Consider the following 18,316-nt stretch of genomic DNA (forward strand, 5'->3'; position numbering starts at 1 on the left):
ACTAACTATATATCAATATGCCTGTTATCCCACAACCCCGCCAACATTTTATCATTCTCCTATTGATAGTTGTGAGGTGTAATTCTGAAATTACTTTAATTTGCATTACTCTAAAATTAGTAGTGATTTGGAGCAGTCTTTTCCCCATATGACTAGAGATAGGTTTCTTACCTTAAGTATTCTCTGTTCATATCCTTCAACTTTTTGTCAGATGTAGACCTTTGGGAATTTTATCAAAAACTTACAGCAAAGATATTTCCCCACTGTTTCCTTTTTCACTGTGGCATTTATTAGATTTGTTGGTGGCAGAAACTTTTTTAATTTTTCATAAAAATTTATCTTCTAAGATCATCTTTATTTCTTATTTAGTCATGAACTTTTCTACTATCCATCAATTTAATGGGTAATTTCTGTAGTGATCAAAAATTGGAATTAGGAGAACTGAGGAATGACTGATTTAAGCTTTGGTGTGTGAATGTGATAAGGAGGAAACATGATGTTTAAAAGACAAAGACTTGGGGTAACTAGGTGGTGCAGTGGATAGAGCACTGGCCCTGGAGTCAGGAGTACCTGAGTTCAAATCCAGTCTCAGACGTTTAATAATTACCTAGCTGTGTGGCCTTGGGCAAGCCATTTAACCCCATTTGCCTTGCAAAAACTTAAAAAAAAATAGACAAAGACTTTATGGATTAATGGAGAATGAAGTGAGAAGAAACAGATACAATTTACATAACATCAATATTATAAAAATGAAGAATTTTGATATTTATAAACAAGAATGAAATGAGAACAATTTAAATTATAACTCTATAACACTAACTCTAAATTAACCATCAATACAATTACTATTTATAATTCCAGAGGAACATTGTTAAAATGTTCTATCCATTGGAGAGATAATGGATTTAAGATACAAAATGAGGCATATTTTGGTGTACAGCCATTGGGGGAATTTATTTTATTGAACTATGCATATTTGTTACAAGAAACTTAATTTTTTTACCTTTTACCTTTTTTTTCAATAGTTTTGGGGTAGAGTCAAATGAAAGCATATTTCTGTTCATTTTCTTTTTTAATAAAGAGGTGGAAGAGTGTTGCATATGTAAAATGTTGCATGAATTTTCCATTGAGGTCACTATCATTAATTTTACTAAACTATTTTACTTTGTTACAAGAAACTTCTCACAAAGGGGTACATTCTATAAATATATGTAATGTAAAAACTAAATATATTAATAAAATGTTTTATCTGTTCACAATCATTAATTCTCTCACTAATGAGGTGATAGGAGGATCTTCTACAGTTAAATCAGTTAAAATTAATTGAGCCAATACTCTGTGCAGGATACTATTATATCTTGTATCTCTCAGAACTGAGATTTCAAGTCCCTGACATCATGGAATTTATAATGCAGTAATCTTCCCTGAAGTATGAATTTTCTGGTGTCAGAGGAGCCTAGAACTCAAACTAAAGGCTTTCCCACACTCATTACACTCATATGGTTTCTCATTGGCATGAACTTTCTGATGTACAGTAAGATATGGGCTGCATCTGAAGGTTTTCCTACAAATATTACATTGATAAGGTTTCTCTCTGGTGTGAATTCTCTGGTGTTGGCTAAGTGTGGAACTCCGACAGAAAGTTTTTCCATATTCATTACATTCATGATATGGACTCTCTTATGTACATTATGTACAGAATGTCTATTGAGGCCTTTCCACACTCATTACATTTAACTAACTTCTCTCCAAGTATGAGCTCTCTGATGTCAAATGAGTACTGAATGTTGAGTGAAGGCTTTTTTTACATTGCTTACATTAATAAGGTTTCTCACCAATACGATTTCTTTGATGGTTAATAAAACCTATTAACTGTGTGAAGACTTTCCCACATTCATCACATTTAAAAGGTTTCTCACCAGTGTGAATTCTGTAGTGCTGAATAAGGCTTAGTCTACTGCTTAAGCCTTTTCCACATTCTTTACACCGAAATGGTTTCTCACCAGTATGAATTGTAAAATGCTGAACAAGGCTTAACCTGCTCCTTAGGCCTTTCCCACATACATTACATTGAAAAGGCTTCTCACCAGTATGAATTCTGCTATGATCAATAAGACATAGCTTACTGCTTAAGACTCTTCCACATTCATTTTACTTATAGGTGCCATCTCCAGTATGAATTTTCTGATGCTTAATAAAACCTGACAACTGGATGAATGTTCTCCCACAGTCATTACATTCATAAGGTTTCTCTCCAGTATGAATCTTCTCACATTGAATTAACTTTGAATTCAAACTAAAAGTTTTCCCACACTTGTTACATTTATATGGTTTCTTCCCTGTATGAATTCTCTGATGTTCAGTAAGATGAGAGCAACAACCAAAGCATTTTCCACATTTATTACGTTTAAACGGTTTCTCTCCAGTATGAATTCTCTGGTGTTGACTAAGCATAGAGCTCTGACAGAAGGTTTTCCCACATTAATTACATTTATATGGCTTTTCTCCAGTATGGACTCTCTTATGTACATTAAGAACTGACTGTCTTAAAAAAACTGACTGTCTATTGAAAGCCTTTCCACACTCATTACATTTAAATGGTTTCTCTCCAGTATGAGCTCTCTGATGTCAAATAAGTATTGAATGTCAAGTGAAGGCTTTTTCACATTCCTTACATTTATAAGGTTTCTCACCAGTATGATTTCTTTGATGGTTAATAAAACCTATTAACTGAGTGAAGGCTTTCCCATGCTCTTCACCTTTAAAAGGTTTTTCACCAGTATGAATTCTGCATTGCTGAAAAAGGCTTTGTCTACTGTTCAAGAATCTCCTACATTCATTCTCACGTGCATTACACTGAAACATTTCTCACCAGTATGAATTCTGAGATGCTGAACAAGGTTTAATATGCTTCTTAGGCCTTTCTCAATACACTATATTGAAAAAGTTTCTCACCAATATGAATTCTGTTATACTCAATAAGACATAGCTTACCACTTAAGACTCTTTCACATTCATTGCACTTATAGGTGCCATTTTCAGTATGAATTCTTTGATGTTTAATAAAACCTGACAACTGTGTCAAAGTTTTCCCACAGTCATTACATTCATAGAGAGGTTTTTCTCCATCTAGAATAAGCTTTGGATCCAGACCAAAGGCTTTCCCAACACTTGTTATATTGATAAAGTTTCTCCTTTGTATGAATGCTTTGAAATTCAATAAGATGTGAGCTAGAACCAAAAAGTTTTCCACAGGCATTACATTCACAAGATTTCTCTTATGTATGAATTCTTTGATGTCTTATGAATTCTGACTTCTAATTATAGACATTGCCATAAACTCGACATTCGTAACAGTTTTCTTCACAATGATTTCTCTGATACTCAATAAGAGTGAAAAGCTGGGGAAAATTTGGATCATATGTAACACATTCACTTCTTTCTTTTGTGGAAACTCTTTGATATGTAATCAACTTTGAGCTCCAATCAAAAGTTTTACCAAATTCATTATATTCATGGCTTCTCTCATCTTTAGTTGTTTTCTTTTGTTTTTTTAAAGTTTTTGCAAGGCAATGGGGTTAAGTGGCTTGCCCAAGGCCACACAGCTAGGTAATTATTAAGTGTCTGAGGCTGGATTTGAACTCAGGTACTCCTGACTCCAGGGCCAGTGCTCTATCCACTGTGCCATCTAACCACTCCCTTTGGTTGTTTTCTTATAGAAAACTTCCAATGGCACAGAACCTGGCTGCTTTAAAATGTATTCAAGCTGACTCTCCCCTATGGAGTGTCTTATCTGTCCAGTTAAATTTCTTTTCTGTTCAAAGATTGTACCAAATTCTGGTACTTGGAATACATCTCTTTGAGAACTTTCTGGTGTGTTTTCATGAAATTTAACCTTCTCCAGGATTTCTGGCCTTAGAGTCAAATTCTTGTTCTTAGATCTGAACTTAAAACCTGAAAATACAAAACAACAATATATACATTTCTCAATGTTAGGAAAGTAAATTATAGAACAAATATAAAATTAAAATCAATGCATAACAAATATATAAAAACTCAAAAATCCTAGAAATTGCTTAGTTAAAAAAAATAGATGAGGGGAATTAAAGTAGAAGAAAAGGATCTTGGAGGGTAAATTGAGAAAAACATAAAATTTTGGCAAAGTCACCTAGGGAATTCCTCAAAGAAAATGCTTAGACTAAGAAGAACAGGTAAAATAGAGAAGAAATAATCAATTCATCAATAAACACTTATTAAGTACCTATTATTTTCCAGGCAAAAATGAGATAGTCTCTGCCCTCAAGAAGCTTATGTTCTAATTGAGGAGACAACATATATACCCATAGATACATACGAAATGAATAAAAGGTAGTTTGGAGAGAGAAGAGAGAATGAAAGTCAATAAATATGGAATGAATATAATTCAGGAAATTAAGAGAAGGTAAGAAATAAGTTAAGATTTAAGGGAACTGGGCAGCTAGGTGGTGTAGTGGATAAAGCACTGGCCCAGGAGTCAGGAGGACCTAAATTTAAATCTGGTCTCAGATATTTAATAATTACCTAGCACTGTGACCTTAGGCAAGTCACTTAATCCCATTGCCTTAAATAAATAAAACTGAAAAAAAAGATTTAAGGGAACTGGGGGGACAAAGCCAAGATGGCAGAATGAAGGCAGTAAATCCCAGAAGCTCTCCCCTGGATCACTCCAAATGCCTTTAAATTATGACTCTAACTAAATTCTAGAATGGCTAAACCTACCAAAATACTGAGTGAAATAATTTTCTGGCTCAAAACAACTTAGAAGATATGCAGGAAGGGTCTGTTCCACTGGGGTTGGAAAGGGCCACAGCCCTGCTCAACCCCCATTCCAGGTATCCAGGTCTGTCTGGGTCCCTGGGGGTACCTGGGTCTGGGACAGCAGGGACCAGTTTCCAGGCCTCTCAGTCCAGGGATTGCCAAAGACAACATGGAAGGTCAATGAGAAAATTTTGCCCCACCAGAGTGAGTACAAACCAGCAGAGGCCTCAGGACAGCCCCAACTAGGGAACCAGAAAAGCAAGCCTGCGGGGCCACCCAGCAGCTGCTTCCAGAGTGCTTAACCCACAGACAGTCAAAGGGTCAGGGGTAACTGCAAAGGGCTCTCCGCTATTCCAGGGTCAAGACTCTGTTGCCTTGCCCATTCTCAGATCCAGGTTACAGTCTGAAGCCCCATACTGCCAGAGTGGAGCAGGCCCCCTCATCATAGTTCCAGTGCAAAGGGGAGTGCTTGTGGTCATTCAAAGACCAGAGTAAAGGCCAAGAGAGCAGTCAGAGCCTCTCAGAGGACCTTGAAGGAACTGAGGTCCCTAGGGAGAGAGAGTATTCCTGAAAATAGCTACAAAAACCCTCAAAAGCTTAGGAAAGTGCATCTTCCACCCTGGAAGCAGAACTCCACCTTAACAAAGAGTTAAAATTAAGTCATGGACTGGGGAAGTGAGCAAACAAAAAAGAAAAAGAATCTGATCATAGACAATTACTTTGGTCCCAGGGGAAGATCAAAATACACACTCAGAAGATGATAAAGTCAAAGTTTCTGTATCCAAAGCATTCAAGAAAAATATGAATTGGTCTCAGGCTATGGAAGAGCTAAAAAAGATTTTGAAAATGAAGAAAGGGAGGTAGAGGAAAAACTGGGAAGAGAAATGAGAGTGATATGGGAAAATCATGAAAACCAAGTCAGCATTTGGTGAAAAGGTACAAAAAATTAATGAAAAATAACATTTTAAAAACCAATTTTGATCAAATGGAAAAAAGCAGTCCAAAATGTCAGTGAAGAGAGAAGAATGCCTTAAATAGCTGAACTGGTCAGATAAAAAAAGCTCTCTGAAAAAAATAATTCCTTCAAATGTAGAATGGAGCTAAGAGAAGTTGATGACTTTGTGAGAAATAAGAAACAAGAAAAGAAAGCCGAAAGAATGAAAAACTAAAAGAAAATTTGAAATATCTTATTGGAAAAACAACTGACCTGGAAAACAGATTCAGGGGAGAGAATTTTAAAATTTTCAGGCTACCTGAAAGTCATGTCCAAGAAAAGAGCCTAGACTTCATTTTTCAAGAAATTCTCCAGGAAAATTGCCCTGATATCCTAGAAACAAAGGGTAAAATAGAAATTGAGGGAATCCACTGATCACCTCCTAAAAGAAATCCCAAAATAAAAACTGCCAGGAATATTGTGGCCAAATTCCAGAACTCCCAAGTCAAAGAGAAAATATGACAAGCAGCCAGAAAGAAACAATTCAAATATTGTAGCACTACAGTCAGGATTGTACAAGATTTGGCAGTGTCTACATTAAGGGCCCATAGGATTTAGAATATGATATTCCAGAAGGCAAAAGAGCTTGGATCACAACCAGGAATCAATTACCCAGCAAAACTGAACATCCTCTTTCAGGGGAAAAGATGGATATTCAATGAAATAGGGGAATTTCAAATGTTCCTGGTGAAATGACCAGAGCTGAACAGAAAGTTTGATTTTCAAGTATAGGACTCAGGTGAAGCATAGAGAAGGTGGACAGAAATGAGGGATTTAATGATATTCAACTACTTGAATTCCAGCACGGAAAGAAGATACTGATACTCATATGAACCTTTTCATTTATTAGGGCAGTGAGAAGTATTTATAGACAAGGCACAGGAGGGAGTTGAATATGAAGGTATAATATATTATAAAGATAAAGTTAATGAGTGAGAAAGAAATGTACTGGGAGAAAGGGAAAGGAGAGATAGAATGGCCAAGATGTTTCACATAAAGGGGAAAAGAAAAAGCTTTTGCAATGGAGTGGAAGGGGGGGAAGAGGGGAAATGAGTAAGCCTTCATTCTCAATGGAAATGGCTGAGAGAGGGAATAACATACACACTCATTAGGTATAGAAATCTATCTTTCCCTAGAGGAAAAAGGAGAGGACAGGGATGGGAGTCAGGGGACAGAGGGAGGGGAAGTGGGGTGTAGGCGATAAAAGAGAAGGAAGATCATGGGAGAGGGAAGTCAGATATAACATTTTTGAGAAGGGGACAGAATGAAAGGAGAAAGAATAGACTAAATGGGAGTGGGGACAAATAGGATGGAGGTAAATACAGCTAGCAATAACAACTGGGAAAAAATATTGAAGCAACTTCACTGATGAAAAAGACTTATGATAAAGAATGTGATCCATCCCAAATATAGAACTGGTGGTATCTGAATACAGACTGAAGCACACTTTTTTCCCCCTCTCACTTTATTTTTCTTGAGATATATCTTGGGGGGGGGTATTATGTTTACTTTTACAACAAATAATGTGAAAAGATCAGAAAATACATTTTTTAAAAAGATTTAAGGGAATTTAGGAAAATAAGTTCACTGTAAGGAATAACTATGGTCTTGTAAGCAACTTCTCTATATGTTACCATATAGTATGTATGTATGTATTGTTTTTGTTTTTGCCTGCTTATTGTAATGCATAGGAACAAAACTCATGTTCATGAACTCAAATCCTTCCCCTAACCAGAGCTGTGGGGTCAAATAGAACAGAAAGATAAGCTCAGGCATTTTACCATATAATGAGAAGGTTTATGATTAATCAAGAAAAGGAAGACCATTTTTAAAAAAAAAAAATTTTGGAAAGGCAATGGGGTTGGGGTAGCTAGATGGCTTAATGAATAGAACACTGGCCCTGATGTCAGGAGGATCTGAGTTCAAATCCAGCCTCAGACACTTATTACCTAGCTGTGTGACCTTGGACAAGTCACTTGACCCCATTGTCTTGCCAAAAAAAGGTGATGAGGTTAAGTGACTTGCCCAAGGTCACATAGCTAAGTAAGAATTAAGTGTCTGAGGCAGGATTTGAACTCGGGTCCTCCTGACTCCAGGGCCAGTACTCTACCTTGCTGCACCCAGGAAGACTATTTCTAAAAAAAAATCCACTATAAATGGCAATCCAGATATTATCATCAAATTCTTATCTCTCCATATTATCCAGAAAATAATGAGATATTTTAGCAAATATTTTACCAAAATCTAGGTTAGTTGTTATCTATAGCAAACAACTCAAAAAGAAAAAAAGGAAATAAGCAGTCCATTTGGACAGTTCAGGGTTTTTCCTGATCAAAGTTAAATTTGCTTCTTGTTAAATGTCTAACTTCATTCATTGCTCCTGGCTATGCTCTCTGAGGCCAAATAAAACAAATCTAATCTGATTTGAATTACCAAACACAAAGGGTAGTTCATTGTCAGTTTAGTAAGAGGTCTCCAGAAGTATTCAGAGCATTGGGATGATGAAAGATCGATCACAAATTCACCTCATAAAAGGACTGTTTAAAGGAACAGGAGAAAGCTCAGGGAAGACTTAACAGTTTTATTCAATATCCATCATATGGAAAAAGGATTCAACTTGTTAGTTGGCCTTGGAGGACAGATGATCCAGGAGCAACAGGCTAGAGCACTAGGCTGAATCTAATGAGATGGAATTCAACAGGGATACATGAAAAGTATTATACTTGGATTCAGTTTTACAGGTACAGGATGAGGAGAAAGGCATGGTAAAAACAGATATTGTCTAAATATGATCTAAGAGTTTTAGTGAATTTTGAGCATTAAATGAGACAGCAATATGATATGGCAACCAAAAATACTAATGCAATCTCAGTCTACATTAAAAGAGACACCACTTCCAGGAGCAAGAAGGTAATAATTAGATCACATCAAAAGCACTATGTTCAGTTCTGACTGCCATGGCTTGTTAAGTTGGAGGGTGTTCATTTAAATAGATTTGAGACTTATCAGCATATAGATGATATTTGAATCCATGGGAGCTGATGAATTCAACAAGAAGAGGGGGAAAAGAAGATCCTGAAAAGGAGAATAAGAAAGAGGGGTCATAGAGATAGAAGGAGAAATGGGAGAAAAGACCATCTAACAGAAAAGATTAATTAATTGTTAGAAATGCTACAAAGAGATCAATAAGGATGAACATTGGGGAAAAGGTCCTTCAGTAATTTTAGAGAGAATAGTTTTAGTTGAATGATAAATCAGACTATAGAGAATTAAGAATAGAGTAATGGGAAAAGAAGTGGAGGAATCTATTATAGATGCTGTTCCCAAGGAGTTTTGCCAGAAAAGGAGAGATAGAGGTTGATAATGAACAAGGACAGACAGATCAAATGAGAGTTTCCTAAATATTGGGGAGACATGGATATGTTTATAGATGTCAGGGAAACACTCAGTAGACAGGAAGAGATTGAAAATAAATAGAAGTGGGGATGACAGAGAAGACAATCTCCTGAAGAAGATGGAATGGAATGGGATCACTTGTGCACGACAAAGGATTTGCCTTGGTACAGAAAAGGATCACTTCATTATGTGAGACAGGAATGAAGGAAGACATAATCCAAAAGATATTTGTATGACGTGAGAGGAGAAGAGGAAGATCTTGTTGAATGTCTGGAATTTTTTAGTAATATATATGACAAGGTTCTAAGCTGAGAGAACAAGGCAAAGTGGATTCATGGGAGAATTGAGAAGGGAGGAAAAAAGTGTGAAAGTGTTGTTGTGCTAAGTGCATAAAGCAATATTTTAGAAGACATTGCTGGTGGAAGTTTTTTAAGTCACCATAAGTACCATTCAAAAAAGGTAATTAAGAGAACATCAATAACTAACCATTTTATACTTTCTCAATATTATTCTCATAAAAACTTTAACCGAAAAAAGAATTTTCAAATTGTTCTTTAAAGAAGACCCCATCTTTATAAATGTACAACTGACCACTAACAATAAGGAATATGAATCAGTTTTGTTCATTGTTTTGTTATTACTAAAAAGAAATAGATTTAAGAAAATTCACCCTTAAAGGCTCTCCTCCAACAAGGAGGAAAGAATATGTTGGCCAGTTCACTGAGTTAATACATTAGTACATTCATTTGGGACTTGAACTGTAGATGGACAACAAAATAAATAGGCTTAAAATTGAATAGAGCAAAAAAAGCAGGCTAAATGGCATTTCAAAACTCCAAAATGCTTTTAATAATACTAAACATTGTCTTGGTACAATATATGAAAACTTCAACATTCTATTGGCAATGTTCCATGGTTATCAATCTTAGAACTTTTCATCCTCCAAAGAACCAAAGTGGTAGGTAACACAAATGGAAAGAAGCATGGTAGGAAAACAGGCTACATGCAAGAAGTGTTGTAAAAATAAAAAGTAGAAAGGAATGATTTGAAAAAGATGTCAATTGTTCATGTGTTGAGAGCTGGGGAGAAAACAAGGACTAGAATGCACTAGTATCTGTGAAATGTAAAAAGACCTAGAGGTCTTTCTTTCAGGACACCAAGTAACTTGTCTATGGAGAACCTATAGGAGAACATGGACTAAAACTACACATAATGTTAAGGAATAGATTATTTACATCAGCAGAGGGAATACCTATATTAATGATATCACAGAACCACATACTAAAACAGCCCACAGAAAAACAAGGGTAGCATGGGGTGTCATGGGAGCAGCAAGGTGTGTGGCATAAGATAATCTACATTAGAGTTCCAGCACTGCCACTTACTAACTACATGATCCAGGATACATCACTTCCCTGTGCCTCAGTTTCCTCAACTGTAAAATGGGGATAATAGTATTATACCACCTACATCTCATAGTGTTGTAGCAAAAAAAATTCATTAAAAAAATCACATCCTTTTATATAGCTTAATATTACTTATATGCTAAGTAATATTACTACCTTTTAACCTCAATGAAACTAGTTCTCACAGACTCACCTCTGAAGGTATTTCTAGAGAGCACCCTTTCTTTAGGCACCTGTATAGCCAAAACCCATGCTTCTTTCCCTTGCTCCAGTTGGCAAATGACCTCAGGTTTGGAGATAGGAAATCCTGATCATGGGGAAGAAAAGAAAATATGGATATAAATGTTAGAAAAACAGAACTTCCTTAGCACTATGTCACAAGTGTTGCATGAATGGACCGATCAAAAAAGGCAAAGATAATAGAAGAGTAAGAAAATGAGAAAAGATAATTTAAGGAAATAAATGAAGAAATAAAATCCAAAAAACCCTATGAGATTTAGGAATAGGTACAATTATAGGGAAAAATAAGATGAAACTAAGCTATTTAGAATGAGCAGAAAAAATATAAAACATGGATAGAATCAGTGAAAGGTCAGAAAGGCAGAAAGCACTCTAAGATCTGTGACTTTATTCATGTAGATATTCCCTCCATCCAAGCAGTTCAAAACCCCTTCATTCCTGTCCATCCTTTATGGATCTCCAACTTCTTTACCACAAATTAGTCATATAGGGTGACTATGGGGACAAGAGGAGTCTTTCTTTTATTTTTCTTGCATTGCTTAGGTATCATAAAGGTTGTCCATCAATTATTTCTCACTCTCAGAACAGAATCAGTTCTTTTTTTTCCCCCAATCATACAAAAATGTCTCTGGCATGCTTGTACATGTTTATTCCTGTTTATACTATATGTATAGAATATGGTATTTCCCCTTTTAGAATAAAAGTTTCTTGAGGGCAGGGATTATTTCATTTTTGTCTTTGTATCCTGTGTACTTAAAGTGTTTGGTATTTGAATTCTTAGTAAGCTTGTTCATTAATTCAGATTTTCTTTAAATTTCTGTTCCTTTGTAATCCCTTGTTATATGTTATTGCCTATACAAATTCATAGTAAGTCTTTGCACTGCCCTTTGGGCAAGGTGAAGTACAAACAGGCAAATAAGACCAGAAAAGCTTTCATGTGGAAATAGACTGAAAAGTAATAATAGATAAAAATGAAAGATTCAGAAGAAAGATAAAGTAAGCATCTCAAAATTAATGTGGTTCCAAAAATATTAAAGAAAAATAATCTGATCAGTATATTTCAGAAAACTGAATAATTAAATTACCCAGAAATATTTTAAAATATTGAATATAAAAGGAATTTGCAGAATCTCATCCAAGGAAACATTTGAAAAGTCAACTCACCCAGTCATATAATTATTAAACTTCAAAATTATGATTAATTATAGCTTAAAGCTACTGGGAGGAAAGATATTACTTATCAAAAAGCATCCATTTTAATCTTAAATTATTATAAATAAATAAGAAATGACAGAGATGTCAGAATATAACATATACTTTTATTTTTTCTTTTTTTAATTTCTTTTTTATTTTATTTAATATTTATTCTCATTTTGTACAAAAATAATGGGTTTTTTTACATTAATAAAATATTCTTGTTTAAGAGCAAATGAAATACTCCCTCCCCCCCCATTGAATATAGACTCGCTTGAGCGATAAAGTAAAGGGAGAGAAAAAAAATTGAAATTTAAAAAAATAATAGTAATAATTGTAGGTATGGCCAGGTGGTACAATGGATGGAGCACCAACCCTGGAGCCACAAGCACCCAAGCCCACATCTGGCCCTGTACACCCAACAATCACCCAGCTGTGTGACATGCAAGCCACCCGAACCCCACTGACCTGCAAAAACCAAAAAGAAAAAGAAAAAAAAAGACCCAAAATAAAATAATATAGTAATAATAGTAGGGGTGGCTGGGTGGCAGACAGAGCATATAACATATACTTTTAATAAAAAGTGTCTGTTATACTGAATTTAGAATAAGGGCCTCAATCCAAGATTCAGTTTCCTAGAAAAGTTAGAAACTTTTGAAAACACAAAAATGGTCATTTAAAATTAAGATAACTTTGAACATTTCCTTGAGGAGATGATGTTCATGCTTGTAACAACTTTTGGTGTTGCAATGGAGGAACGAATAAACCAGAAGTCTTTAGGAAAACAATGAAGAATAAATTCAAGTTTTTAAAAAGAAAAAACTTTAAAATATACCCTAAGAAACATCTTATATTGTTCCAATTAACTTACTGTTATTAAAAAGAGACATGACATCATGGGTAGAGTGGTAGACTTAGAGTCAGAATGCATTCAAGTCAAATCCTCTCTTTGACACTTACTAGTAATCTGACTGCTAAAGTCACTTAAGTGCTGAGCCTCAAATTTAGGGAAATATACTATGTGGAAAGGAATGAATGACAACAAAAAAACTACTAATATTAAATATATGCTAACATGAGAGCAACTAAATGTGTAAAAGAAAAATTAAATGGAAAGTATTAGAAAAAGAATACAGGAGAAAATTTCAACATCCCAATAGAATAAGGAAAATAAAGAAATAAACAAGAAATGTCATAGACCTGAGTAGAGTTAAAAAATCTAATGTGAATGAGGAAAATAGGAAATGTACTTTTTATTTATATACATAAAGAACATTAATAAAAATCAAGTATCTTCTAATACAAATAAATTCTTAAAGGGAGAATATATAAAAATACCAAATTAATGTGGTTGTGGTACAAATAATAATAAACAAGAAAATATCAAAATATTAATATTTAAATGGGTATTAGAATTATTGAATAAAGCTTAGGTCAAAGAACAAATTACAGATGTAGTCAAAATTGAAAATAATGAAAATATAGATTTATCACCTAAAATTTTAAGAGCTACAAAGTAGCTCTCAGAAGTAAATTTACAAACCTGTACCAAAGAGAAAAAAGAAAAGATTAATGAAGTTTGCAGTTTAAAAAATGAGACAAGGGGGTGGCTAGGTGGCGCAGTAGATAGAGCACTGGCCCTGGAGTCAGGAGTACCTGAGTTCAAATCCAGCCTCAGACACTTAATAATTACCTAGCTGTGTGGCCTTGGGCAAGTCACTTAACCCCATTGCCTTGCAAAAAAAAAAACTAAAACAAATGAGACAAATCAATATACTTAAGCAAACACCAAACAAAAATTCATCAGAATTAAAGAAAATAAAAAAGCAAGAAAACAAATTACTTAGCAAAAAAGAAAAGAACCCTTTTTCAAGACCAATAAAACTGGTAACTAATAGCAAACAATAAAAATGACAGAAAAGAAAACACAATCATGAAAAAAATTGAAAATGGGAATATATGACAATAGATAATATGTATATATGACAGCTTTTATGAAGATTACAGGAGAGATTATTTCTTACTTAAGGAAATAAGGATCCAGTAATTCTCCAGCATTACATCCCCAGAGTTGCCTCTGTGAAGGATTCAAAAGTTCCCATTCCTCCTATATGAGATACACAGCCACATCTTCAAAGGACACCAATTCCTAAAACAATACAATGCATTTCTGCTACCTCAAGGACCATCTCAATATGTAATGTTGGGAGATAAAGGAAATTTTTGGATTTGGCTCATATCCAAAGCAATAGGGAAACTACATGGTCTCCAAAAACAAGAGGATACATAAAATATATTCAGTGACCAAATAAGAAATCTGAAGCTCAAGTTTTCACCCTTTATAATATCAAACAGCTACCTCTATAATTCAGACTTTTATCAACACTCACCGTAATGGCTGTCACAGCCTGCTAACTGACATCCTGTGTTTCCCTCCCCAATACATCCTTCCCCCAGCTGCCACAATTATGTTCCTAATACTAAGGTCTAGGTCACTCCCTGTTCAAAAACATTTAGCTGTCCCTTACTATCTATTGAATAAAAGGCCAACCAGTTAGTAAAATACTTACTGACCCCTCTAAACTCCAGCTCCCAATTACCTCTCTACTCTTACTTCACAATATTCTCCTGCAGGTACTCTATGTTCCAAGGAGTGTAGTGAGGTCTTCTCAGGGAATGTAATAATGTCTGGTGTGAGGGCTGCTTTTCACCTCTGATGTCTACCTGATCCACCTAACTCTGGGAATCCAAGAAACTGTAGCATACATAGCAGCCACACCTCGGTAAACTGTTTCAGCTGACAGGTTAAACTAGGTTGAGAATAACCAAAGAGTCTCAAATTCATTGATGAGTTAGGGGGATGTCTACCCCAAGCAGGTGAGGACTTCCCCTGGTGGAATGGGCAGATGAGAACAATTTGTTCCAACAGCCATGAAGGCAGCTGAAGCAGGCACTGTGGCACCCTTTGGACATCAAAGATACCAAGGTTATCCACTGCATCTAGAGTCATCACCAGTTGTCCTGATGTTGTCTTTCCACTGGAAAATGATGAATTTGGAAGAGAGAATGAAGCCAATGACTTCCTGAAATTCTGTCTCATGTAAATCTAATTAACACACAAATCAAAAGACATCACCCATACTACCATATCATTCCTAGTTCAAAGTTCGGAAATGACAGGCAAATGATGAAGCAGCAGATGAGAGCTGCAGTCATAGGGTCATCTTCTCACTACGCAGAAGTGGGATTCAGCAGGTGTCTGAGCAGCTTTGTAAGTATCCAGTTGCCCACTTTCTGGTGTAAGGAAGGGACTAGAAAAGGTGCCCTAAAAATTATCTGCTTAAAAAAAAATTATCTGCTTACCCAACCCTGGCTTCATTACTGCAGCAGGTAGGGAATCCTATCATACAGCTGAAAAACAAAAATAAAATGTATAAAAACTTCTTCAAAGGAGATTCCACTCACCATCAGTGCCTGGACTGTGTGCACGTTCATAGACAATATAGGATCTAATAGACCTGAAAGACGAACAGCCTTTGTTACAAGAGAAATCAATAGGTATCAAATCCAAATAGCAGCACTAAGTGAAATAAGGCTTCCAAATAAAAGCCAGCTTACTGAAGTCAGAACTGGACACACTTTTTCTGGAGTGGCTGCAGTAAAGGGGAGCACTGTGAAATTGAGGTAGGTTTTACTATGAAAACTAATCTAGTCAACATGCTTTAATGCAAAAGAAGTGAAAGCCAAGCTCATGACAATGCAACTGCCACTTGCAAGAAAACACCAGGCCCCCATCATCAGTGCCTATACTCCCACCATGACAAAACTGATGAAGTCAAAGAAAAACTTTATAAAGACCTGGAGACCCTTATCATCAATGTACCAAGAGAGGACAAGCTCATAATTCTGGGTGATTTTAATGCTAGAGTAGGCTCAGATTACCAGACATGGCAGGGAGTCTTTGGGAGGAATGGAGTTGGAAACAGTAATAGCGATGGTCATCTATTACTGAAGAATTCCACATCTCATGGCTTTCTCAGCACAAATACTGTCTTCTGTTTACTTAAACGCAATAAAATTTCCTGGATGCGGTTTTGTAGCAAACATTGGCATCTAGTAGACCATATGATCATAAGAAGAGACAGACAGGCTGTGAGAGTGACAAAGGCAACGTGTGGTGCAGAGTGCTGGACTTATTCTCTCCAAGCTAAATATTTACATTCAACAGAAGTGGCAGTTTCAAAACAAAAGGATTGCTACAAGAATTAAAGTCAAAAGATTAAAACTTCTTTGAGCTAAGCAGTTTGTAACAAACTTGTAGAAAAAGTTGAGCCAACACACAGTTGGCAACAGTGGAGCAGAAAAGGAGTGGGCAGCTTTCAGAAAATCAATGTACACATTGCATTTGCTCATTTGGGTCATAGCACTCATAAACATCAAGACTGTTTAGATGAGGTTATGAACAGGCAGTCTTCAAATGAAGAAATTAAAACTATATATAAAATCATATGGAACAATGCTCCAAATCATTACTGATTAGAGAATGCAAATTAAAACAACTTATGAAGTTCCACCATACACCTATCATATTGGCTAAGATGACAAAAAGGGAAAACAACCAATGTTGGAGAGGTTGTGGGAGGACTGGAACATTAATTTATTGGTGGAGTTGTGAATGGATCTAACCATTCTGGAGAGCAATATGGAACAATGCCCAAAGAGCAATAAAACTGGTCATACCATTTGACCCAGCAATACCAATACTAGGTCTATATGCAGAAGAAATCATAAAAAAATGGGAAAAGTCTCACATGTTCCAAAATATTCATAGCAGCTCTTTTTATAGTTGCAAAGAATTGGAAATTGGAGGAGATGAGGAGATGCCCATCAATTAGAAAATGGCTGAACAAGTTATGATATGTAAATGTTATGGAGTACTTTTGTTCTATAAGAAGTCATGAATGGACAGACTCTAGAGAAGCATGGGATGAATTATAGGAACTGATGCTGAGCAAGTGGAGCAGAACCAAAAGAATACTGTACACATTAACAGCAACATTGTGAATAGATCACCTTGATGGATGCTCCTCTCAGCAGTTCAGAGAGCTAGGACAACCCTATTAGATCTACTATGGACAATGCTAACCACATCTAGAGGAAGAAAAACAAAGCAAAACACAAAAACTTACAGAATCTAATGATCATTATATTCATTTTTTATTCCAATACTAATTCCTCATACAGAAAATGACTAATCTGTAAACATGCTAAACATTATGTGTATGTACAATATTCACCAGATTGTTCTTGGCTGAGGGGAGAGGGTAGGAAGGGAAGGTGGAAGGAAATTATGAAACTTAAAAATATTCATATGCATGTGGATTAATGTTTAAAAAAACTTTGATAACACAAAACCGAAAAAATAAAATAAACTATGAAACTAGGGGGGGGAAAAAGACTGCTCTGATTAAAAGGATGAGAAAATACAGAAGCTACTAAATTGGGGAAACAAGAACTCCACAGGGTTTACCACCAAGATAGTTCATCCATTTCTAAAACAGTAGCTTTTAATTCCATCAAAAGTAATGTCCAAGTGAAGCTTAGAGAGATGCAGGAATCTTAACTCAGTAAGAAGGCAGATGAAATTCAATTTTATGCAGATAGTAACAATCCTTTGTCATGCCCTGAAGGCTATTATGGGTCAAAGTCATTTGGGCATTTCAACTACTCAGTGCTAATGGGGCCACATGATTAATGATAGGAACATGATCCTAGAGAGGTGGGATGAACATTTCCACTTCCACAGCCCATCATCAATCAATGCAGAAGTCATTGACCACTTCCCTGGATTTGAAGTCAATCTGTCTCTAGCTGAAGGTTGTGAATGCCATGCATCTACTTTCATGTGGCAAAGCACCTGGTGCTGACTCTAAGATTTACAAGGTGGGGGATCCATTGCTCGTAAAAAAAGCTGACTGACATGAAATACTATTGTTCTATTAGAAACCAGGAGGGATGGGAATTCAGGGAAGCCTGGAGAGATTTGCATGAACTGATGCTGAGTGAGATGAGCAGAACCAGAAAAACACTGTACATCCTAATAGCAACATGAGGGTGATGATCAACCTTGATGGACTTACTCATTCCATCAGTGCAACGATCAGGGACAATTTGGGGCTGTCTGCAATGGAGAATACCATCTGTATCCAGATAAAGAACCATGGAGTTTGAACAAAGTTCAAGGTCTATTCCCTTTAATTTAGGGAAAAAAACTGATATCTTATTGTCT

The 18,316-nt window shown here is 35.8% G+C and overlaps 1 pseudogene; it reads right to left on the bottom strand.

Annotated features, from left to right (window-relative positions):
* Window positions 1–1,446: 1,446 nt before the first annotated feature.
* On the bottom strand, window positions 1,447–17,983 carry LOC141499423 (uncharacterized; annotated as a pseudogene).
* Window positions 17,984–18,316: the final 333 nt, after the last annotated feature.

The sequence above is a fragment of the Macrotis lagotis genome, chromosome X (genome assembly GCF_037893015.1).
Source record: "Macrotis lagotis isolate mMagLag1 chromosome X, bilby.v1.9.chrom.fasta, whole genome shotgun sequence".
Taxonomy (NCBI): Eukaryota; Metazoa; Chordata; class Mammalia; order Peramelemorphia; family Peramelidae; genus Macrotis; species Macrotis lagotis.